We start from the raw sequence: 24,190 nt of genomic DNA on the forward strand, positions 1-24,190 counted from the left end.
ACCAAGCTGGATGGACGCTGCAGCAAAACATTCTTGGAAGAGCCTCAAGAAATAACGATGGGTGCTGTCTGCTCCAGAGAGCTGTGGGCAGGATGCTGGGGGTGGTGTGGGCCACATGTTGCTTAGTCTGCTGGCCTCTAGCTGGTCTACATGAATGAAAAACACATCCAAGCCTAAGGGGTGGTGGGATGGCCAAGACTTCACCTGGCATGGTGCCTCCCCTGGGATCATGCACCTGCTTTCTGAGAGACAGTCCATAAAGGCAGCTCCAGAGTATTTGTTGCTGGGAAAGATAAACTTACTGTTTTTAGGGTGAAATTTTGTTATGAACAGATTCCCCGAAGAAATAGCAGGAAATGGGAAGGAAATCGTTTTGGTTCTAGGCAACAGAAGGGGCATTTTTAAAAGAATCTGTATTGTCCAATTCTCCTGAGCAGGGTAGTTCTCGATTGAAAATCCTGGTCATGGGTTCAGTTGCAGAGTCTCCAGACTTGGCATCATTGCCTTCTCCATTATCAAAATGACTCTGGCTCATAACTTACTGTGCTTTCTTTCAAGTACCAGAAATTCAGGCTATTGTCAGGGAGAGGGTGTCTTGGGTCGGCTGGTGGCCAATACAGTGGATCAGAAGAAAAGGAGTCATGTGGACTCATCAACGCCACTTAGGACTGGTCACTGCCACTTGTCTAAGCAGACACAGAAACCTCAAGGTTAGACTGGCGTCTCAAAGTTACTGTCAGTTCCTTGGGTAAACATCTATTTTGAACAATTATAAACAAATGACTTCATCTGTAAGACACAAAGCCACTGTGGTCTGAGATTGTGTATCTCTCCTTCTCTCCCTCCCTCCCTCTCTCCCTCCCTCTCTTTCTCCTTCTCTTTTAATTTCTCTCTCTCTCTCTCTCTCACTTTCTTTTTCTCTGTCTCACATGTGCACACACACCCACACTTTCTACATGCTCAAATAACATGTTTTTCTGTCTAAACTGGAGTAGTTTAGAATTTGCATCTGTGTATCAAGCTTAAGTACTTACATGGACGGTCATGGAATTTTGGATATTTAATTAAAGACATTTGGGATTATAAAAAACAAGAGTCATCCAACCTCCTGTAGGATACTTTCTGTTTTATATAAGCTAGAATTGTTGAGATTAAATAGTAATACAGTTTGGCTCTGTGTCCCCACTCAGGTGGGTTATGGGGGTGACTTCACCCATGCTGCTCTTGTGATAGCAAGTGAATTCTCACAAGATCTTATGGTTTTAAAAGTGGCAGCTTTTTCCTGCACTCTGACTTTTCTCTCCTGCTGCCATGAGAAGAAGATCCTTGCTTCCCCTTCCGCCATGATTGTAAGTTTCCTGAGGCCTCCCCAGCCATGCAGAACTGTGAGTCAATTAAACCTCCTACGTTTATAAGTTGCTCAGTCTTGGGTGGTATCTTTATAGTAGTGTGAGAATGGACTGATACAGATAGAATACTAGGAAATGAGAAGAAAACCTGTATGAGCTTTCGGAGGGAGTGCACCAACGCTAAGCCCCCAGCCCCTTGGGGGCTTTGCACTGCTGCATGATGATGACGATGACGGGGCCGTCCTCCTCATCCTGTATCTCTGCATGATTTGTTCTCCTGCTTCCTTCAGTTTGCTTCTTGAATGTCAGCTCCTCACCCAGCTTCAATTGTAGTTCATAGGAATTGTTACCCACTGAAATTACCAAATGTGTTTGTTCATCAATTGATGATCCATGTCTGCTTCAATGGTATGAGTTCTAGGAGGGCAGAGACCTTGCCTCTCCCATTCATTGTTCTGTCCCCAATGCCTGGCACATACTGAGTGTACAAGACATGTGTATTGAAAGAGTGAGAATGAGACTGTGGAACAAATTGCTTCACCCATTTCTGGCTTCACTGACACGTTTTAAGATCTCCATATTCTTGTCCATCTGAGAGCTGTATGCAGGCCCATGCATGGTATCTATACTGCGCTTGATGGAGTAGCTGTCTGTAGCAATCCAGCATTCAGGAAAGACACAGGAATAACTGGAAGTTATTCCTCCAGTGACAACCTACTGTGCAGTGTAAGCCTTCTCCAGCACCTTTCTCCTTTAGGCTGTTTGGTCTTCTTTCTCTTCCTCTAATTGCCCCTATGCCACTCTCATTTCTTGCATAGATTACCTAATAGACCAGCAACTAGTCTCCTGCTTTCTTTATTGTCCTAGGTCTATCACCTTCACAGTGACCAGAGTAATGTTTCAAGAAAACTCATATAATCTTATACTAGCCTTGTTCTTTCTGCAACACTTGCTCCATCTTGCTTGTTCCTGACCCTATCACACTGGCTTTCTGACATTCTCAGCATAATCCAGCTCCACTTGCCTTGGAGCCCTTTAGTTTTATTCCTTATGACTATGGTGTTCTTCCTAGGGCTTATAAGATGACCAATAGCCTATTTCTCATTTCTGAATTCAAAGGTTACCTTCCCTGAGTGGGCTTCTTTGACCACCCAGTCGTAAGTAGCTCAGCTTTCCCTGTTATTTTCTAGTATAGCTCTCTGGTTATGTTTTTTTTCTTAGCTGCCAAAAATTGTAGCTCTTTGTTTATCTGTCTCCCCATCACAGGTGGTCAGTTTCATGAGGGTTGGGGCCATGGCTTGTCACAGTGACTATTGTGTCTTCAATGCCCAGCATAGTGCCTGGCACATAACACATACTTAGTAAATATTTTTTTCTAAATGAATAAATGAAAAATATTGTTGAATAAATGAATCTCTTAGACTGTGATGAAAGTTATGGTCTCAGTTAAAAAGACGATCATTCAAGGAAATCTTATCAAATAAATTTCTCCTTGAACAAACTTGAGCCAGGCTCCTCTGAGTCCTCTTTCTAACTAGGCCCCAATCTTGGGCTTAGTTTAGTTTTAGCAAGAATTCTGCTCAATCAGTTTAGCAAAAATCCCCCATCTGTGTTATCTGGTCATCCTCAGTATCTGATCAAATTCCTCATCCCTCACCCTTGATATCTTATCACATTGGCTTGCCTTGAAAAAGAATTCTGTTGAGTTTGTTTAGCAAGACTTCCTCTTGCCTTGATGTTTCCTCTTAGGAATGTTCCACTGACCCTCACCCTTCTCCTTGGCTATAAATTCAGCTTTGTCCTTGTTCTCTTCAAAGTTGAGCCCAACCTCTCACTCCTACTGCACAATCCCCATTGCAGTAGTCCCTCCTGAATAAAGTCTTCCCTATTATCTTTAACAAATGTCATGAAAAATGTTTGAATAGTTGTTCTCTTCCAACCTTTTCTTTATTTCTACCTGCATCTTCTCACTCTCCCATGCATATATCAACAGCTGGCAAACTTACGCCAAGGTGATTACAAATTTATTGATGTGATACTTGTACCCTCTCCTGGTCTGGCCGTCTGTCACGTATTGAGAATTCTGCTTACAGACTTTGAGTTTCTAATGGAAGCAGGTTAAGTTTCAGCGGCATGTAGCTTCACATCATAACAACATAAAACGTCCCTTTCTTTAAAAGCTATGTCCCTAGAAAACTTATTATTAATATTATCATGTCCTAATGATAAATAATATTAATTATTTAATAATGATTATAATAATCATCAATACTTATTAATAATCATTTAGTATTAATCATTTAGCAACTCATATTGCTAAAGCAATTTAAATATACTGAAGGGGTGTAATCTTAGCGGACACAATAAGTGATTTATCTTTCCTGCTCTGCTTATGAATAAATGGGGCGGGAGTGGTGCGGAGATAAGATGGAGGCCAAAATATCACCTTATTTGCTAAGAGAGGCTGAATAGGAGCACACCGTTTTAGGGCTGTTGGCCAAGCAGGCTTTATCATTCGGGACCCAGAATTGGGGAAAGTGCTCACTAGTCAGAGACAATTCTCCAGGCTGGTTGCAGGAGGAGGAACTGGAGGTGTAGGTGGGTCTAATCCCAACAGCAGTGTTGACTCAGGTACACCAGTTCTTTTTTTCCACCTTACCAATCAGTTACCCATTCTAATTCCCCAGGGCTGAGTAAAGGAAAGAAAAGATGCAAAATGCACATTTAAAAAGAGATTTTCCCTTTGGAGTCCACTGTTTTTAAGAAAACTTGAAGTTGATATTTTGGTCCCCTAATTGGTCAGATGTATGAACAGGTTAACTCAAGAACTTGGTAGATGATATTCAAATACTGTCAGGCTCATTTTCTTCAGTTACAAAATGAGGGGATTTTCATATGTAATGCGCCTTTAATTGAAAAGATACTGTGAATATTTCCCCTCGACTGGAAAATGACATTTATTGTTAAAACCCTAACTTGAGAACAAGAAGTTCAAATAAATAAGAAGGAAAAGGCCAGTCGCGGTGGCTCACATCTGTAATCTCAGCACTTTGGGAGGCTGAGGTGGGTGGATCGCTTGACGTCAGGAGTTTGAGACCAGCCTGGCCAACATGGTGAAACCCCGTCTCCACTAAAAATACAAAAAATAGCCGGGTGTAGTGGTGCACACCTGTAATCCCAGCTACTGGGGAGGCTGAGGCAGGAGAATTGCTTGAACCTGGGAGGCAGAGGTTGAAGGGAGCCAAGATTGCACCACTACACTCCATCCAGCTTGGGCAACAGAGTGAGACTCCGTCTCAAGGAAAAAAAAAAAAAAAGACATATTTTTCACAAATGAACTATTATTTTCCTTAGAAGTGTGTTTCTCCCAGCCTTTTTTTTGTGTTTGTTTATAGTGGGGGTGAAGGTGGGGTTGTTTTGAGGAAAGGTGTCAGAGGCAGAGATGTCTGCTCACTTTGGAAACTGCATAAAGCAAGGTCATTACCAGGGAAGAACAATAAATATCGCAGCAAATGGTCTGTTATTCAGGCTCTGACACACAAAAGAGGATGAATAAACTAAGTCCACTTAGCTCCCAACTCAGTTGTACCAACAGCCTTCTCATTTATTAATTACTAAACCTTATTCCAAAATTAAAAAAAAAAAATTTGTGGGGGTTTTTGTTTGTTCTTTTTAAAGACCACATTAATTCATTTTCTTGTGAAATACTCAATTTTGGTGGAAGTATGAACAAGGAGTTAGTTAAAAGCCAACCAATAAAAAGGAACACAAGAGGAAGGTAAGTGCCGCTGGGTAATGGCTGGAAGACAGTGGTAGGGATGGGGAGGAGTGAATGTACAAGTTTACATTGTGACATCGTTGTAACTTGACATAATTATTTGTAGGGTTAGAGAATTTTTGAAAGTAAGGTTTAAATATACATGTAACATAGAATGGACTCTGCTTCCTTATGATAACAGATCCAAAAATGACAGTCACATTTTTTATCATCCCATGTCTACCAAAATGCTGTTAGGGGCTTTATATGCTTTATCTCCTCTAGTCCTCACAATTGTTTGCATAGGATGGAATTAGTACCCTCATTTTACAGAGGAGATAATGAGATTTAGAGAGCTTAAGTCGATTGTCCAAGGTCACACAACTAATAAATAGCAGGCCCACAGTACTTGAACCTAGGTCTGTCTGGTTCACATGATGCTGTACTATACAGATAGCTGGTGGTAGAGAATGTATCTTACTTTGTTTTGCCCTCTATGGACCCAGTCTCTGCTCCATGACAGCGTGGACGACGTCTATCTCTGTTAACCATATATTCCCTGTGCTCAGCACAAAACCTAACAGATAGTAGAAACTTGACAAATATTTGTTGAACAAATCTTGGGAGTTTTTTTCTCACTGGGAACTATCCCATTTATACACGCACGAGTAACAATTCTTAGGGCAGATCTTAAATTTAGAAACTTGAAGATACGAAAAAAGATTCATTGAGAATTATTTTAGCTATGCCTTAAAATGAAAATTATGTGATTAATTTAGGCAATCTCACATATCTACATATACTAAAAGCTAGACTATAATTGTTAACACACACACAAACACACAGAGAGAAGAAATAAAAGTACAAGAAAAATCGCTTAATATTCTTTATTGAAAACCATGAGAGTTAATCTCTATTCTGATCAATGTTCAAGTTCTTTTTTTGCTCAGGGTCTGTTGCTATCACTCTGCTGGAGTGACAGTATGAAGCACTGTTAAGAGCACAGTGTCTGAATCCAGATTGCCTGGGTTTAAAACTTTATGTCTTAGCTCATCACTTTGCCAACTATGTTAATTCAACTCCTTTAAGAGGTAGACATAGAGACTGAGGTGAGAAAGCAGGAGAGTGTGAAGGGAAAAATTCAGATTGTGATGCAGATCTGACAAATGTAAAGGAAAGGGAAAGCAAAGGAGGATAGGAAAGGAGGGTTCCAAGTTGCAGTGGAGTTCTAAGAAAGCTTCAGCTACAAAACACCATAGGCCAAAGTTACCTGCTACAGGATTCCTTGTCCAGGTTCAGCCCTGGGGAAGGGTGGCCATGGTACAAATGCAATGGTAGACCTAGAAGGGCAGCAGCAGCGGCTGCTCACCAACTATGGCCCCCATAGCAAGACATCTGAGTGTGCATTTTCCAGGCCACTACATCAACTGCAACCTCAGCCAGAGAACTTACTTATTACCTCATCTAATTGTCTTTGCACCAAAACTCTTCTAAAGAGCAGTCTATACTCTGCCTATTTCTGTTCTTTTATTTATTCTTGAGCCACTCACATATTCCTACTAATAAACTAACTGTTATTTCTACTAATAAACTCCTCTTCATTGAGACCACCAATGACCTTCACAGTGACCTATCCAATGGCTTGGCCTCAGTCCTCATCCTAGTGGATCTGTTAGAATCCCTCATAGGGCTTGCCAGTCTGTCCGTCTTGAAACACTTTCTGCACTTGGCTTCTGGATTTCTCTTGGGATTCTGACCTCAGTGCTCATTCCTTAGACTCCCTTGATGATTTGTCCTCACTCTTCTAAAATGTTGACCCAATCCAGAGTTTAGCCCACAGACCTCTTCTCTACCCACACCAAATCTTTAGGTAATCTTATTTAGCTGCATGCTTTTAGGTAGATTATAAATTTTGGCATATCATATATCACATGAGTCTAGGCCTCTGTTGAATTCCAAAAGTTGATTTGCCCAAAAAACAAAGTTTTCCTTGATTCTTCTTTTTCATTCCCCATATTTTATCTATCAGAATATGCTGTCAACTCTGCCTTCAAAATGCACCTAGAGTTCAACCTGTCTTTGCTTCATCTGCTGCTGCCACCCTGAGCCAAACATCTGTAATCTTTCATCTGGGTCAAACTCCCACTATTTCTCCTCTGGATCACCACAGTAACATCCTAATGGGCCTCTCTACTCCTGTCCTTCCTCCTCTACAGAATATCCTCAACCTAGCAGCCAGATGAATGTTTAAAAACAAAAGTTACATTATGTCTCTCATGTGCTCAGAGCTCTTCTGTGGCTTTTCATCACATTCAGCTGATTCCTGATAATGGCCCACAAGAGCCCTTGTAATCTGGCTACTGCTTCTTCCAATCTCCCTTCTTCCTATGCCCTGACTTACTTGCTTCCATCTGACAACACTGGCTTTGTTATTACTTAAGCAGCAAACGCATCCCTGCCTCGGGATATTTGCACTTGCTTTTTCTTTGTTCTGAAACATTCTTCTCCCAGGTATCTACATATTTCACTTCCTTAGGTACTTTGAGTCTCCTCAAAGGTTATATGAGTAATGAGGGATTCTATAATCACTGTATATAAAATAGCAGTCTCCACCACAGTACTTTCTGACCTACCTCACCTGATTTCTTTTTTAACTATAACACTCATTATCATTTGGTGTGTTACATGTTTACTTACTTATTTATCTATGTTCTCTCTCTTTCTAACACTTACACTAGAATTGCTAGCTCAATGAAAGCAGAGAAGTCATCAGTTTTATTTATTCTAGTGTTTAACAATGAATGATAAAATGCACTGCTCTGTGCCCTATATTGTACAGTCCAATTCTGATTCATGTAGGATGTTGCTTTTAAAAATTGGAGCCCTTATTCTCTATATAAACATTTATTCAACCTGAAAATCCTTCCCAAGAAGCACAGACGCAAGCCTAGACTGAGAAGATGACAATAAATACCTAACTTTTTAATGCCCAGACACCGACAAACATCTAACCAGCATCAAGATCATCTAGGAAAACATGATTTCACCAAACAAACAACATAAGGCACCAGGGACCAATATTGGAGAAACAGAGATATGTGACCTTTCCGATAGAGAATTCAAAATAGCTGTTTTGAAGAAACTCAAATAAATTTATGATAATACAGAGCAGGAATTCAGAATTCCATCAGATGAATTTAACAAAGAAATTAAAATAATTAAAAAACATTAAGCAGAAATCCTAGAGTTGAAAAGTATAGGTGACACACTGAAGAATACATCAGTCTCTTAATAGCAGAGTTATCAAGCAAAAGAAATAATTAGTGAGCTTGAAACAGGCTATTTAAAAATACACAGCAGGAGGAGATAAAAGAAAAAAGAATAAAATGAATGAAGAATGCCTACAAGATCTAGAAAACAGCCTCAAAAAGTCAAATCTTGAAGTTATTAGGCTTAAAAAGGAGGTAGAAAAAGAAATTGGGGTAGAAAGTTTTTTCAAAGGGATAATAACAGAGAACTTCCCAAACCTAGACAAAGATACCAACATTCAAGTGCAAGAAGGTTTTAGAATACCAAGCAAATTTAGACCAAAAACTCCATCAAGACTTTTAATAATCAATCTCCCAAAGGTTGAGGAAAAAGAAAGGATCCTAAAAGCAGCAAAAGAAAAGAAACAGACAACATGTAATGGAGCTCCAATATATCTAGCCACAGACTTTTCAGTGGAAACCCTACAGGCCAAGAGAGAATGGCATGCCATATTTAAAATGCTGAAGGAGTACATCCAGGGAAAATATCCTTCAGGTGTGAAGAATAAATAAAAATCTTCCTAGACAAATGAAAGCTGAGGGATTTCATGTACACAGACCTGTCCTATGAGAAATGCTAAAGGAAGTCCTTCAATCTGAAAGAAAAGGATGTTAATGAGCAAGAAGAAAGTATCTGAAGGTATAAAACTCACTGGTAATAAATACACAGAAAAACACAGACTATTATAGCACTATAACTGTGGTGTGTAAATTACTTTTGTCTTAAGTAGAAAGACTAAATAATGAACCAATCAGAATTATTACTACAAAAACTTTTATACACAATGGAGTACTATTCAGCCATAAAAAGTGTGAGATCCTGTCACTTGCAACAACATAGATGAAGCAACAATGTAGATGTTAAGTGAAATAAGCCAGGCACAGAAAGACAAACATTGAATGTTATCAATTTTTTGTAGGATCTAAAACCCAAAAGAATTGATCTCATGGAGATAGAGAGTAGAAAAATGGTTAACAGAGGCTGGAAATGGTAGTGGAGGGGTAGTAGGGAGGTGGGGATGGCTCATGGATACAAAAAAAGTAGTTGGAAATAATGAATAATGCTTAACATTTGCTTACACAACAGGATGACCGTAGTCAATAATTACTTAGTTGTATATTTTAAAATAACTGATAGGGTATAAGTGGATCATTTGTAACAAAAAGGATAAACACCTGAGGGGAGGGGATGGATACCCAATTTTCTATGATGTGATTATTACACACTGCATGCCTGTACCATGTATTCCGTAAATATATACACATCCTAGTATGTATTCACAAAAATTAAAAGTTAAAAAAAAAAAATAGGCCGGGCACAGTGGCTCACACCTGTAATCCCAGCAATTTGGGAGGCTGAGGCAGGCAGGTCACCTGAGGTCAGGAGTTCGAGACCAGCCTGGCCAACATGGTGAAACCCTGTCTGCCTTGGGAGGAGGAGGCAGGAGAATCGCTTGAATGTGGGAAGCAGAGATTGCAGTGAGCCAAGATCGCCCCACTGCACTCCAGCCTGGATGACAGAGCGAGACTCCGTCAAAAAAAAATTTTTTTTTCAAAGTTTGGTATAGTTTGTATCACTTGATTGCTAAAGAGAGTTTTTTATCCATTAAGTACTCCAGAATGCCAATTGTCTACCAGATTTTCTTTGGCCTACGGCACTCGGTTCTCATCTGAGCTCTCTGTCCTTCCTCTTTTGTTTTTGCTGACACTGCAGTAAAGGGGAGATGATATTAACTTATTTTTGTGGAAAGAGTCTCTTCCTGATTAGGATGTAAGCTGAAATTAGATCCATCTTTGATTGGCTAGGAACTACCTACAGTGGGTCTCTCTGCTCCAAGCATATAATAGAGTATGATAAATATATTTGCAGAATTTATTCAAATTGACTTGTGATGACATCTTTACAGGATTAACAATAATTCTGGACAGAAATGTAACTATAATTAAGCATTAATTAGGCTGCACTTTGGTCCACTCTCTTGTAACAGAAAGTCACTCAGTGGTTGACACTGCCCATTCACATCCCTATTGTTCTCATTGGTAGAATTTCTGATGTTAGAATCTTAGAATCTTAAGGCTTTTGTGTAAGAATTGCTTAAGATGTTTTTCAAATCCTGAATTTCAGTGGAGCAGCTGATGCCACCAGTTTGAAGACCCCGGAGAGGAACAGAATCAGCATGAGAATACAGTTTCTTCATCTCCTTGTCTCATGACTTCACCCTTCGCTCTTCGACCAACAACTATCTCCATACTTTGGATAACTTTCAAAACACTTAAAAACTCTGGACACAAACTCCTTGGGGAGATGGATCTGAGGTTTCCTCCCATCTTCTCATTCAACAGTTCCACGATTAAACCTCTTTTTCTGCTGCCACCCAGTGTCTCCATGTACTGACTTGCCACACACGTTGAACTGGCAACAGATCTATTATGGTTATACTTGAATGTATAACTTTAAAGATTCCCCTTGGGTAGTCCATTTCAGAGCACATGTAGTTGTTTAACCAACCCAGGCCCTATAGCAGTGAATTACATATGTACTACAATTTTTTCTTCTTTTTCCTCTTGTTTTCCTCGAACTCTATTAAAAATTAAAGAGATAAAATTGAAAATAGGGATTTGAAGTAATCATATTACTGCCAGAATGTCCTTCTTAGTCAGCAATTTATACCAGAACACCTTCTTCCATCATTCATTTTTTTTTTTTTTAGGCAAATTTGAGTGAGGTATAACATACATACAGAAAAGTGAGCAAACCATCAGTTACAGCTTGACAAAATTGTACTACATAAATGCACCTACATAACCAGCACTCTTGTCTAGATGCAGAAGCCTGTAAGTCCCCCACAAATTCTCTTGTGCCTCTTGTAGTCAGTAACCTCAGCAAGGATAGCCACCCTCCACTCCCCAGATGCCTAATGACAAAGAATTGTTTTACCTTTTAAAACTTTATATAAAGGCATCATATTGTACATTTTTGTATTTGACTTGTTTTACTCCATATTGCATATGTGATATTCACTGATGCTCTGAATATTGTAGCTTAGAACGCTCCCCATTTTATACGTTTGGCAAGATCTAGACTCCTGTTCTCTCATCTTTAGACCTTCATGTGTTGACTTTGAACCAGGGTGATGCACCTTCTTAAATTTACTTTTGTGCTCTTAAGAACCCTGAAATAAAAAGCAGTGAAACCTCCTTAAATCTGCTTTTCAGGCTTTCTGTGCTGCTGACATGGAAAACTGAGAAGCTTCGAGAAGGGTCGTCTAGTTTATTGGCTAATAATTAGATATGCAATCAGTGAAGTCAGGTTCACAGGACTAGTTAGCAGTTTTCCAGGAGAGGAGCCAATGCTGTGAGGCTTCTCAGCAGCAGGTATAATGAATAAATTAGAGGTATTCTTGAACTTGCAACTTCTTTCCAGCCACCATGACAGTTCCTAGCCCACCCATACTCCTGAAAGAGAGTGCCAGGAGTTTTGCCTACCTAGTCTAGCTTGAAACAGAAATGCCATCAGTTGAAAGGAGTTGATATTGTGATATTTGCTCGGTTAAAAGGTGGGCAGGATTTTCTATCTCAGAATACCAAGTTCCCACAAACTGTGTACTTGGTAAATTTGGGGGAGATGGTATAACTACAATGGAATCTGGAATTCTCTCCCAGTTTTGTTCCTAACTCACTGAAAATTTGGACAAGCTACTTTATCACTTGAATCTTAGTTTCCTCCTGAAAAGAAAAAATAAGACTGTAACACTCTACAGTCTGTGAATGAAGCTGGTGTCATTCTCCGTGTGGTTGCGAATCCCCATTTCTGCACACTTTCTGGTATCAGTTGAACTTCTTGACCATTAACTCCCATCCATCAAGCTCTCTGCAAAGTCTCTCTTCCACCAAACCTTTAAAGAGTTATTGTTACTCCATACTGTACACTCTCAAATGCAGAGCTGGCATCTATGTTTGATGTAGCTTCACCCTTGGCTGACAATGTTATTTTGTAACACTCTCCTCCCCACTCATACACAGGGTTTTTCATTGCCTGCTCTTAAACATTGAAAGTAAAGTACATCTAGAGACTCTTTTGTAATAAACCATTATATCTCATATCACGTGCTGAACAGATTAGACTACAAAAGGTTTGTTCTTCTGCTCTCCAAAGGTGCTTTCTGCCTTTAAAGAACAGATTATGATTCACTCTATCCTGCCCCCCATTTCACCTCCTTCCACTCCCCACGCCCAGAAGATGGCAACTGTTCAAGATCTTTCTGCTGAGATTAACATAAGCAATTGGTAATTTGGGCAGCAGGAAAGACAGGGAATGAGGAGCCAGGCCAGAGGCAGACAATAATTACCTAATCTGGAAGAGGGCCAAGTGGATGGCTCTGATCCTTATGACAGGAGAGCCTTTGCTCGTCTGAAAAAAATCTGTTTTTCCTTAAACCTATTCAATGATCATGTTGCCCATTTAAAGACTTTAGCTAATATAATACAATCTGTTTTTTCTCAAAACAATGCAGCAATGAGTTGTTTTCCTTGCTTAGATCCAATACTTTTCATAGGATTGGAGGGTGATGAGGAAGAGGAAACAGACTCCAAGCCGTGACACCATGGAATGGTGATTCTTCCAACTTAGGATGTTTGCATTTATTTATTTTGAGTTTTTCTCTTAGAGTTCCTTGTTTAAATAATTAAGCAATGGGCACACTGTGGCTAACAATTACTTGCATTTCCTTTGTAATTAATATTTTATAAAGTGCTTATATATGCATTCTGCTTTGACTCAGAAAAATCCTGTGGGTCAAGGAAGTTAAGTATTGCCATCCCATTAACAGATGTAAATCCTAAATTAAATATTTTAAAATAAAATCTAAAATGCATGGCTGACTTGGCAAGACTTTAAGGAAAATCCTTAGGGAAGACAAATAAAACAGGAACAGGATTCCAACGATTCTCTTATTTCTAGTGACTTAGAGTTATAGTTTTAAGCTTTTGGTTTTCCAAGTAGGAAGTTCAACTTAAATTACTCATATAAATCTGGGACCCCTCAGAGTGCTACCCCAGTAGTACATAAACCCATCAGAAACAACTCCCTTTTTTCAAAATTTTATAATGTTCCCTTTATTATTTTGAAATAAAATTCATAGTATAAGTTGCATAATTTAAAAAATGTCATTGCCCCAACTAAAACATAAATAAGAAGTAAAAGTAAATTATAATAAATTAATAAGTATGTAACTACAAAAATTATGAAGGCACTGGAAGGCATAAGAAAGTAATCAGCCGCTTGCTCTTATCTGTGGACTCATCATGAGTGACAGCTATGGCTGCAGCTAATACAAATGCATGGTATGAAAACTTTCATTCTATGGGTAGCATTTTCATTGAGAATACTTTTCTAAAACGATGCCCAACTCTTGGAAAAATTATGAGCAAAATATAACAATAATTAATATGAAAGAAAGCTTCATTCCTGGAAATAAATCAGGATATTTTTTAAATTAAAAAATACTTTAGGTTCATATGCCTAATGACATTATCTACTAGGATCACATAATTCTAAATACTGTTTTCATCAATAAGAAAGATTTTCATTGTAGTGTGCAGTTCTGTACCTAATATTTCTGAATTCTACCCAGTAAGTGCCAAGCACATTCCTTAATTTAATGAGACAATCAAAAATGTTTGTATAAATATCCAAAACACTCTGTAAGGGTAGAAACATCCCTGTTGTAACCCACAGGGAAATATTCTCAGTGAATAAAGAAACCAGACAAAAGGGATATGGGAGAAAATGTGCCTAACTAGTATTCAGCTCTTAGTGAAGAGCCCTCCCTTGAAAAATCTTAACAATCACATTAGTTAGGGGCTTGGATTTACACTACGTCTCTGGTTAAAAAAAAAAAAAAAAAAAAAAAATCTGAGCAAATTTTAGAATAAGTATAGAAATAAAATAAGTATGTTTAATTTATTTAAAATCAGAAAATGCAAAATCGAAAGTCTGAGTAAAACCCAAGATAAAATGACATGGCAGCTATGGAAATGATCCTAACAAAATGTCTAGAAATATGATCTATACAGATAGACTTTTGTATAGGTATAAATACATATCACTTTCATATACATATGTTAATATGTATGTGTATAAATTTAAGGCTTACTGACTGGAATAAATAGTTTAGATGTAAATGAAAGTCTAATTATACCAGAAAAAGACAAATAGATGCAAGGTATGAATAACTGAGGTAGTAATATAGACTTAACTGGGCTTTAGGAGAGATAAACAGAGGCATACACACTATTCAGAAAGATAAGGTTTGAGAATTTTTACAATTGGTCAGAAACGCAAACAAATGTGCACCTGAAAGACCCAGTCCTTCAAGATGAATTCCAAATGACTAACTAGGCCTAAATTTAAAAGAGAGCCACGCAACCATTTGCTGACTAGATGTCATACACATACTCTGAGTTCCCTGAAAACCCAAACATCTCTATTTAACTTGCGGACGTTCAGAACTCACTTGAACCGACCAATCAGAGCTCACCTGCCTTAGCCCATCAACCAATCATGGCTCAGCTGTATCATCCAATCAGGACTAAGCAAGTTTTATTCCTTCATTTGCTTAAATGAATCTGCTTGGGAACTTGGGCAGGAAACTTCTCTGTAAAAGTCAAACCCTCCCTTTGTTCTGTGGAGTACTCCACTTTGTACCTAAAGCTGCATTTCCCCAGTTTACAAACTGTTCCTTAGAATAAAGTCTTTTCTCCAAATGCCATTCCAGAAAACTTCTGTTCACAGAAGACACCAATTCTGTGATTGAGGTAGTATAATGAAACTCAAACCAGACAAGAATGAGATACAAGGTAAAATTACGGAATGCACAAGGCAGAGAAAATCTTAAATATGCACAGAGAAAGTTAGACTAACTAAAAAATGAATGTCAACTATATTTACTCCTCTAATAGCAACAAGATAAACCAGAAACCAGTGAAACAGAATCCTCATCATACTGAGAGAAAACAAATTTAAACTTATAATTATTTACTCAGAAAAATTATCTTTCAAAAGCAATTGCAATATAAAAATGGATTTTGATGCACAATAGATAAGAGAGATTATCACTAACAAATCCCCAATTAAGAGATTTTTAAAGGTGCACTTCAAGAAGAAGAAAAACAATTTTAAGAAGAGCTAAGATGCAGAAAAGAAATGTTGAGAAAAATGGTAATAGATTGGTAAATGTAAAGATATAACTGTAAAATAAACTATTTTGTGGGTTGAAAATCATCTTAGTTCTAAAATTATAGACAATAATAAGTCTAGAAGAAGTAGCAAATGGAATTAATGAATTCTCATGTCCTTGTAATTTTATGAGAGGATAAAGATATTGATTATCTTTATATTTATTTCAGTATGTTAAAATTATTCCAGGAGTACTATTAAAGTAATAGAAATAGAGTATGTACCTTCCAAACCAGCAGAGGATTAGGAGTGGAATGAGAAAACAGTAATCTCAACTCAAGCAATGCAAAAGAAGGTAAGAATAGAAGGTAAATTAAAAACAAAATAAAACAGCAACAAAGAGAAAAAAAGAATAAATTGAAAATACAAACTAAGATCATATTACTTGAGACCAGGAATTCAAGACCAGCCTGGGCAACAAAGTGAGACCATGTCTCAATAAAAAGTAATAATAATAAAAATAAATAGATAAATACAAACATATCAGGAATAGTAGTCAATTTATATAGTCTGAACTCCACATTAAAAGCCAAAATTTATTATAGTAAAAACAAAAACAAGCTGGGTGCAATGGCATACACCTGTAGTCACAGCTACTTGGGAGGCTGAGGTGAGAGGCTCCTTTCAGCCCAGGATTGCAAGGCTAATCCAGGCAACATAGTGAAATCTCGTTTTAAGAAAACAAACAAACAAACAAAACTGAGCTAAAAAGATTTTTTAAATCCTGATGTATGCTGTTAACAAGGAACAAGGAAATGCATAAACCCTAAGAACACAGAAAGATTGAATATAAAAGGAAGGAAAAAGATATGTCAGGTAAATTTTAACTGAAGTAAGCTTGGATGACAAAACTAACATTGGAAAAATTAGACTTTGAGGCAAAAAGCATTATAAGGCAAAACATAAAGAGGGTATTGCATACCTAATAAAAAAGCATAAAGTGTCTAGAAAAATATAAAAATTTCTAAGCTATATATTTATTAAGATAGTTTAAATAGATGTAAAACAAAGATTGTCAAAACTACAAGGAGAAATTGAAAAATCCATATTATAGTAGAGAATTTACAAATCTTTAGTGTCTCAGTAACTGTTAGATGAGAGAGACAAAAATCAGCAAACATATAAAGATTCAAGAAATTCAATTATCAAAGTTGATCTAATGGGTACATATAGAATATATACTAAACAAACGGAAAATAAACACTCTCTTAAACACACCCACACATTTACCAAATGTGGCCACTTAAAGTCTCAACACATTTCATTTAACCTGCTTAATCTATACTGCTTTTCTGTCCATAAATTAGAATAGGAATTTATAAGAAACTTACCACAGCTCAACATTGCACATTAAAAAACACATATCATAAAAATGCATGTGTCCTAATTGTTTTGAAAAGTCATTGAAATTATAAAATACATACCAAGACAAACAAAAAATAGATTAAAAAATTGCCTAATATGGGAAAAGTGAAAAGTGGTTGATTGAATAAAATGCACTGCTTTAAATACATACATTTGAAAAGGAGAGAGGCTGCAAATTAACTAAATAAGCATTTAACTTTAGAAGTTAGAAAAAGAATAAACTCAAAGAAAATAAAAAGAAGAGATTAATACTTAAAAAATTGAAATAGAAAATAAACATACAATGGAGATCTACAAACCAATAACTCATTTGCTCTAAAGAAGAACAGTATGATGATTCTATGGAAAGACTGATCATGAAACAGAGAAGGTGCAGCTAGATAATATGAGGAATCAAAAAGTAGGATGCAGCTTCAGATGGAGGAAAAATTGACATAAAATATGAACCAACTTATGTCAACACATTTTAAAACATAGATAATTTCTAAAAATATATTATTTGCCAAAGTATGCAATAAAACAATTGGAAAGCCTAATTGTACTATGACAGTTAATAAATGTAACTGGTAATAAAAAACCAACCCACAAAAAATCAAGCCCAGAAGATTTACAGACATCTTCTACTAACATTTGCTGAATAGCTATTTCCAAATCTTACATAAAGTTTCTTAGAAAAATAAGAAACACTTCTTAAATCATTTTATGTGGCCATTATAATTTAGAGACTACATCAAACAAACAGTAGGGAAAAGACCATTGATAATGTAATCTCACACAGAGTTATTTATCTTAAACACTTACAAACCATGTCTGGAAATATATAAATATATCATTACCTGGGAATACAGAGTTGATCTGAGATTAGAAAATCAATTATTATTGTATTAGGCTGTTCTCAGAATGCTATAAAGAAATACCTGAGACTGGGTTTTTATAAGAAAATCAGTTTAACTGCTCATCGTTCTACAGGCTGTACAGGAAGGATGGTGCCATCTGCTTCTAGGGAGGCCTGAGAGAGCTTTTACTCATGGTGGAAGGCAATCCAAGAGCAGACACTTCACATGACAAGAGCAAGAGCATGAAGGGGGAGCGACACACTTTTAACTGACCATATCTCACTCACTGTTGCGAGGGCAGTATCAAGAGGGTTGGAGCTAGGTCATTCATGAGAAACCTGCCCCCACGATCCAGTCACCTCCCACCAGGGCCCACCTCCAACACTGGGGATTACATTTCAATATGAGATTTGGGTGGTGACACACATCCAAACTGTATCAGTTATCATCCATCACACTTACACTTACAGATTAAAAGAGAGCAATCCTAAAATTATTCAAAAAGTTTCAGGAAAAAATACATACCCAGTCAGGACTTAAAAAACAAACAAACAAACAAACAAACAAAAAATTTTTTTGACAAATAGGAATACATTGTTATATCCTTAATTTGATAAAGGGATTATGTTTTCAACTTTCAGCAAATGTTACTCTTAGTGGCAAGACATTAAAAACTTTGCCTTTTAAATGAGAAAAAAGATAAGAATTTTCAGTACTGCCATTTCTATCCCACTCTATTTAAGAGGTCCTAGCCACAGGTCGGATGCAATGGCTCATGTCTATGATCCCAGAGCTTTGAGAGGCTGAAGTGGGAGGATTGCTTCAGTCCAGGAGTTTGAGACTAGTCTGGGGGTCATAGTGAGACCCTGTCTCTACAAAAAATTTAAAAATGGGATGGGCACTGTAGCACGTGCTTGTAGTCCCAGCTAGTTGGGAGACTGAGGCCAAAACATGACTTGAGCCCAGGAGCGAGTGCTCCTGCACTCCAACCTGGGTGACACAGCAAGACTCTTGCCCTCCCCCAACCCCCAAAAGATATCCTAGCCAGAGCCATAAGACAAGCAAATAAATAAACATATAGATACAAAAAACTAAGTAAAAATTTTTAAAACTTGAATACAAAGGAAAACCCAGCATGTTATTTATTGGTTACATAATTGTGTACATAGAAAATCCAAAAGATTTTTCAGGTATAGTGTTAGAATAATAAAAGAGTTTAGTCATAGTGCATGAAATAAAATTGATATACTAAGTCAATTATGTTTCTAGACACCAAAAACTAAGGGCTGGAAATTCATGAGCACAAAAATTTATAGTGTTTAAAAATCAACTTGTGAAGTGTATAACCACACATTTATGAAAAAATATAAAATAGTTTTGAAAGACGTTAATGCAAACGAAAGAAAAGATAGATCAAATTGATGTAAAGGAAGAAGATATAATATTGCAAAGGTGACAATGCTTGCCAAAGTGATCTATAAATTCAAACAAAATTCCAATCAAAATCACAACAACTTTCTCCATTGAACCAGATAGCCTGGTCCTACAATTTTTAATGAAGAAAATCAGAGCCAACAAAAATCCATGACAATTTAGAGAGAAAATAATCACGGTGGGCACGTACCCTACCTGATATCCAGGGTTTTTCTTCATTATGCTAGATGCATTGGCATAGGAATAGGCATACTGACTAATTGAACAGAATAGGGAGCACAGAAATAGATTCATACTTAGATGGAAAGTTGACACTTGACAGAGGTGGCACTGCAGGTCAGAGGAAAAACCGGGATTATCTATTAAATTAGATCAACCTTTGACTCAAGTAATTGAAGTATTAATCCAAGCTCTGTACCTGCACTATCTTACATAGGTAATTTCACTGGGGCTCATAGAATGAGGATTATAGAGGATCAGGGTGTCAAACACCTGCATAGATGTCATGGGCAGCGTGCAGGTATGGGCTTTTGGGAGCTGTCTGCCTAGAGGTAGGCAATAAGGGGGTGCACTGTCTATAGAAAATAATTTTTTAAAAAATAAAGCTCACTAAAGTTGGCTTGTCTGTCTTCACAGGATGCAAGGAATTCTAAAAAAAAAATGTCAATCATAAAATATCTTCCCTGAAAAACATTTTTTCCTAAGTTCTAAATAATTAAACGGTTACTATTTGTTCTAAAAACATACATGTAAGTTTCAAATTAGCTCATTTTTCTTATTGATGTTTTAATAAACATTATATTATTTTGTAAACATTGTATTGTATTCCAAAGTAAGTTGGAAGAACTCCCCAGTATATAGTCAATAATCAACAATGTGTGGACTCAACTACAGCCATTCGTTTTGAGGGGAAGTTTGTGATGATTTAGAATGATTCCAACTTGATTTGAGTGCAGTGTAGTTTATCTCCAAGCCCTGTGGTGCAACATAGTACCAAGTCTGAACAGTAGATTGGAGACAAACATGATGGTTCAGTGATTGTAAAGACAAAGAAAAAGAACTTGAGTTACTACCGTTGTCACATTATGTCTAGGATTTTATTTGTGTTTAAAATTTACAATAGTGAACTTGAGAGCAGCCATTAGCAATCCATCCATCCATCCATCATGACCACCTTTCTGCCTAAGCCCAGACATATCTATTCATCTCAACATGACGAGGATGGTCACTATAAACTGGTCACATCTGTAGGTGAAATACAAACTATTTGCTATCTCATTTGTAGGTTCTTTTAAATTATAAAATCTCATGTTTTTGAAATAGATCAAGTTCATTTTTATATATTTTAACCATTTATCTGCAAGAAGGAAAGGCTTCACTACCACACAAAAAAAGAAATCAACATTTTTTCCAATTCTCAAATTTTAAGGTATTTATCTTCAATTTCTCCCCATGTAGTGCCTAATAATGTTCCTTCTCTAGCCCAGCAATGTTTTATAAATTCAATCATCTGAGACTTTACACATCCATATTTGACTAATCTACACATCTGAGGATAGCAGAAATCTTGTCCATGAGAGGAGCAACAACTGTGACTATAAATGAAAAAAGGAAAACTTTGGTTTATCTTTCAAAGCTGTGGGCACTGATTAGACGGATAGGACAGAGGAGGGAGAGGCTTCCTAGGCACAAAGTAGGAAGCTGGCTTCATTCATGTCAGGGAGGAAACATGGCCCCCGGCCATAAAGGCCTCCCAAGATGACTCATCCTGCCCTAAAATGGGATTTGTTTATTCTGGGAACTCATTTTGTCATCCTAGCCCTGGGGTTATTTAAGATTCTAAAAGCTTGTAGGTAGTAGGTGGTTTGGGCTGCCAAGAAGAATAATTGGATTAATGCATTTCTATCTCAGATTACTGCCAAATTAGTCTGTGCTATGCGGGCTTTTTATGTTATTGTGAGTGTGGCATAACAGAACCAGCTGCTTCTGTGACTTTCTTATCCTCTTCACATCAGACCCATTCACCTAGTCCCTCTCTTATCTTGTCGCACATCAGACTCATTCATCCAGTCCCTCTCTTATCTTGTAGCACCTCCAGATTCTTCCTTTAAAGTCCCTGGGCAGTGCTGTTCATCCTGTTCCCTTCCTAGTCACTTGCTCTTGCTTTCAGCTTCCCCCTTCTTCTCAGGCTTCTTGGTGCAGTTAAATAAAACAAAACATGCCCAAAATCTTTTCAATTATACCAAAGGCTTATCAATTGTGATTTCACTCAGTAAGAATGTATAATAATTCAACCCAGACCTGAGAGCAGTGTATCTCTGCAGCTCCCATGTAAAAGGCAGTTAAGAAGAAGAAACATAAAATAAATCAGAGGGAATGATTATATGGACTTCAGCCAATGCATTGTTTATTGTCAATGATCTGCAATTAATCAGAGCTGGAACAGAGTTTTGTGATGTGAAGAGTATTGGCCTTGGAGGCTGATAATCAAGGGTCAAGGTCTTGCTCTACCACATATATATTCTTTGTGATGCTGGGAAACCTGCCAGCATTAGAGTTTTTCTTAAATCCTTCACAGCATTGTAATTAAATAAGCAAATATGAAAATGCTTTATATGTTGGTAAATGTTATACAAATGTAAGGGCATTACTTCTTTTTTTACTCATTAATTCAGACCCTACTTGGGTCAACAGTTTACACAACTGCCATTGCTGTGTGAAATAGTATTACAATCACAATTATTTTAGAATCTTCTGTAATTCAGAATTTTACTAACTCAGAATAGGTTTTACTCAGTTAATTTCCATCCGTGAAAATGTGCCTGCAACACATAAAATATCTTTTCAAAGTTTTGTAGTGGATAAAGCTGTGAGGGTTTAAAGCAACTCTCCTCTTGAAATAAATAAATATATATATATATATATATATATAGTTTTTCGGTCTGCTAATCTGACATTTCAGTATTATTTTGTAAATTTAAAAACTATATATAACTAGACATTCACAGGTGGAAGTGAGCAGTACGAATCCAGCTTTGATATCTTGGGTGCAAAATTTACTTGACCTAGATTCTGATCAATATATTGCTATAATTTACTGCCTTCTTTTCCGCAGTGACAATTTTTATGAGAGCAGGTACTTCTTTGATCTTTATAGTCTATTCACCAACTTCTTAGAACCTTCTAAGTTACTCTTCTAGGGCACATGGTTATTCAAAGAGACTTTTGTCCTTGTGACTTGACGGGCAAAAAGGTTATTATTATTATTATCATTATTATTATTATTTAGATGGAGTCTCGCTCTGTCACCCTGGCTGGAGTGCAGTGGCGGGATCTCGGCAACGCCCACCTCCCAGATTCAAGCAATTCTCCTGCCTCAGCTTCCCGAGTAGCTGGGATTACAGGCATGCACCACCATGCCTGGCTAATTTCTGTATTTTTAGTATAGATGGGGTTTCACCATGTTGGCCAGGTTGGTCTCCAACTCCTGACCTCAAGTGATCAGCCTGCCTTGGCCTCCCAAAGTGCTGGATTACAGGTGTGAGCCACCATGCCCAAAGTGGCAAAAACTTCTTGCAAATAACATTTTATTTTCTTTCATTGTAGACATATATACTCATTCTAAAAGTATGGAAAGTCTTAAGAAGCAAAAAGGAGAAAATATACAACTCCCTTAATGCTATACCCAGAGATAAATAACTGCTGTTTGTTTTTGCTGTATATCTTCTCAAGTTTTTCCTATGCCATCATATGCATTTTATTAAAATTTAATGAACTTTTACGGACTTTTCTTATTACAAAAGTAATATGAGATTATTGCAGAAAACTTAGAAATGCATTCAAGTGGAAAGAAAATAAAACTAACCCACAATCCTATACTCAGAGATAGCAGCTATTTAATTTTTGCTATATATTTTTCTAATATTTTCTTATGACGATATATATCTTTTATTAGAATTTAACTAACTTTTACCACTCCTTCTTATTATAGAAGAAACATAAAATTACCCGTAAACTTACTACCCAAAGATAAGCATTATAACACTGACATATATTCTTCTAGAACTTAGACTAGGCCTTTATGATGCCTATACCTATACATGATGCTTTTTCCTACAAAACAGGATGATACCAACAATACTACTTTGCAATCTTCTTTTCTAAAACTTAATAATATATAGTAACTGTGTCCTTATGTCATTAAATATTTTCCTACAACGTAAATGTTAATAATTCATAATATTTTATTGTAATATAGCCTGAATTATTGAACCAATTCCTATTTTGGGGGTGTTTAGGATATTTTAGTTTCTCACAATTATAAGCAACCTATGGAGAATATTGTCCAACTACCTTTTGTGCACATCTTTTAGTATTTCCTGTGGATAAATACCCAGAATTGAATTTGAAAGATTTTTGATCCATTTGATGGATTTCATGAATCTTTTTATAATTGATACTCCCAGTAGAAGTGCCTTTTTCCATCAGCTTTGCCCAAACTGACCACTCTTTTTCTTTTTTTGTCAACTTTGAATGTTAAAATGGCAAATATTTATTTTCTGTTTTGTATTTAATTTGCATTTTTTCCTATCATGTTTTTCATTAAATCTCATGCTTACTAATATATCTGCAGAATCTGTAGAAAGTTACCTTGATAGTAAAAACAACAACAGGAGAAAAATTATTCAGTTCTGAGTTTGCAGTTGCATGAAGAAACTAGTGAATGTTGCATTACATGTTCATTAATTCATGTATCCATTTATTTGTTTATCACTTGACAATATTTATTGAATACCTTCTTTATGCTAGATCTTTTTCTAAGAGCTGAACTAAAGAGGTCAACAATATTGATAAGGTCTCTTTTCTCTTCGAGACTTTTACAGTCTAATTTACAACAGAGACAT

This window comes from Mandrillus leucophaeus, unplaced genomic scaffold, assembly GCF_000951045.1.
Source record: "Mandrillus leucophaeus isolate KB7577 unplaced genomic scaffold, Mleu.le_1.0 Scaffold1029, whole genome shotgun sequence".
NCBI lineage: Eukaryota > Metazoa > Chordata > Mammalia > Primates > Cercopithecidae > Mandrillus > Mandrillus leucophaeus.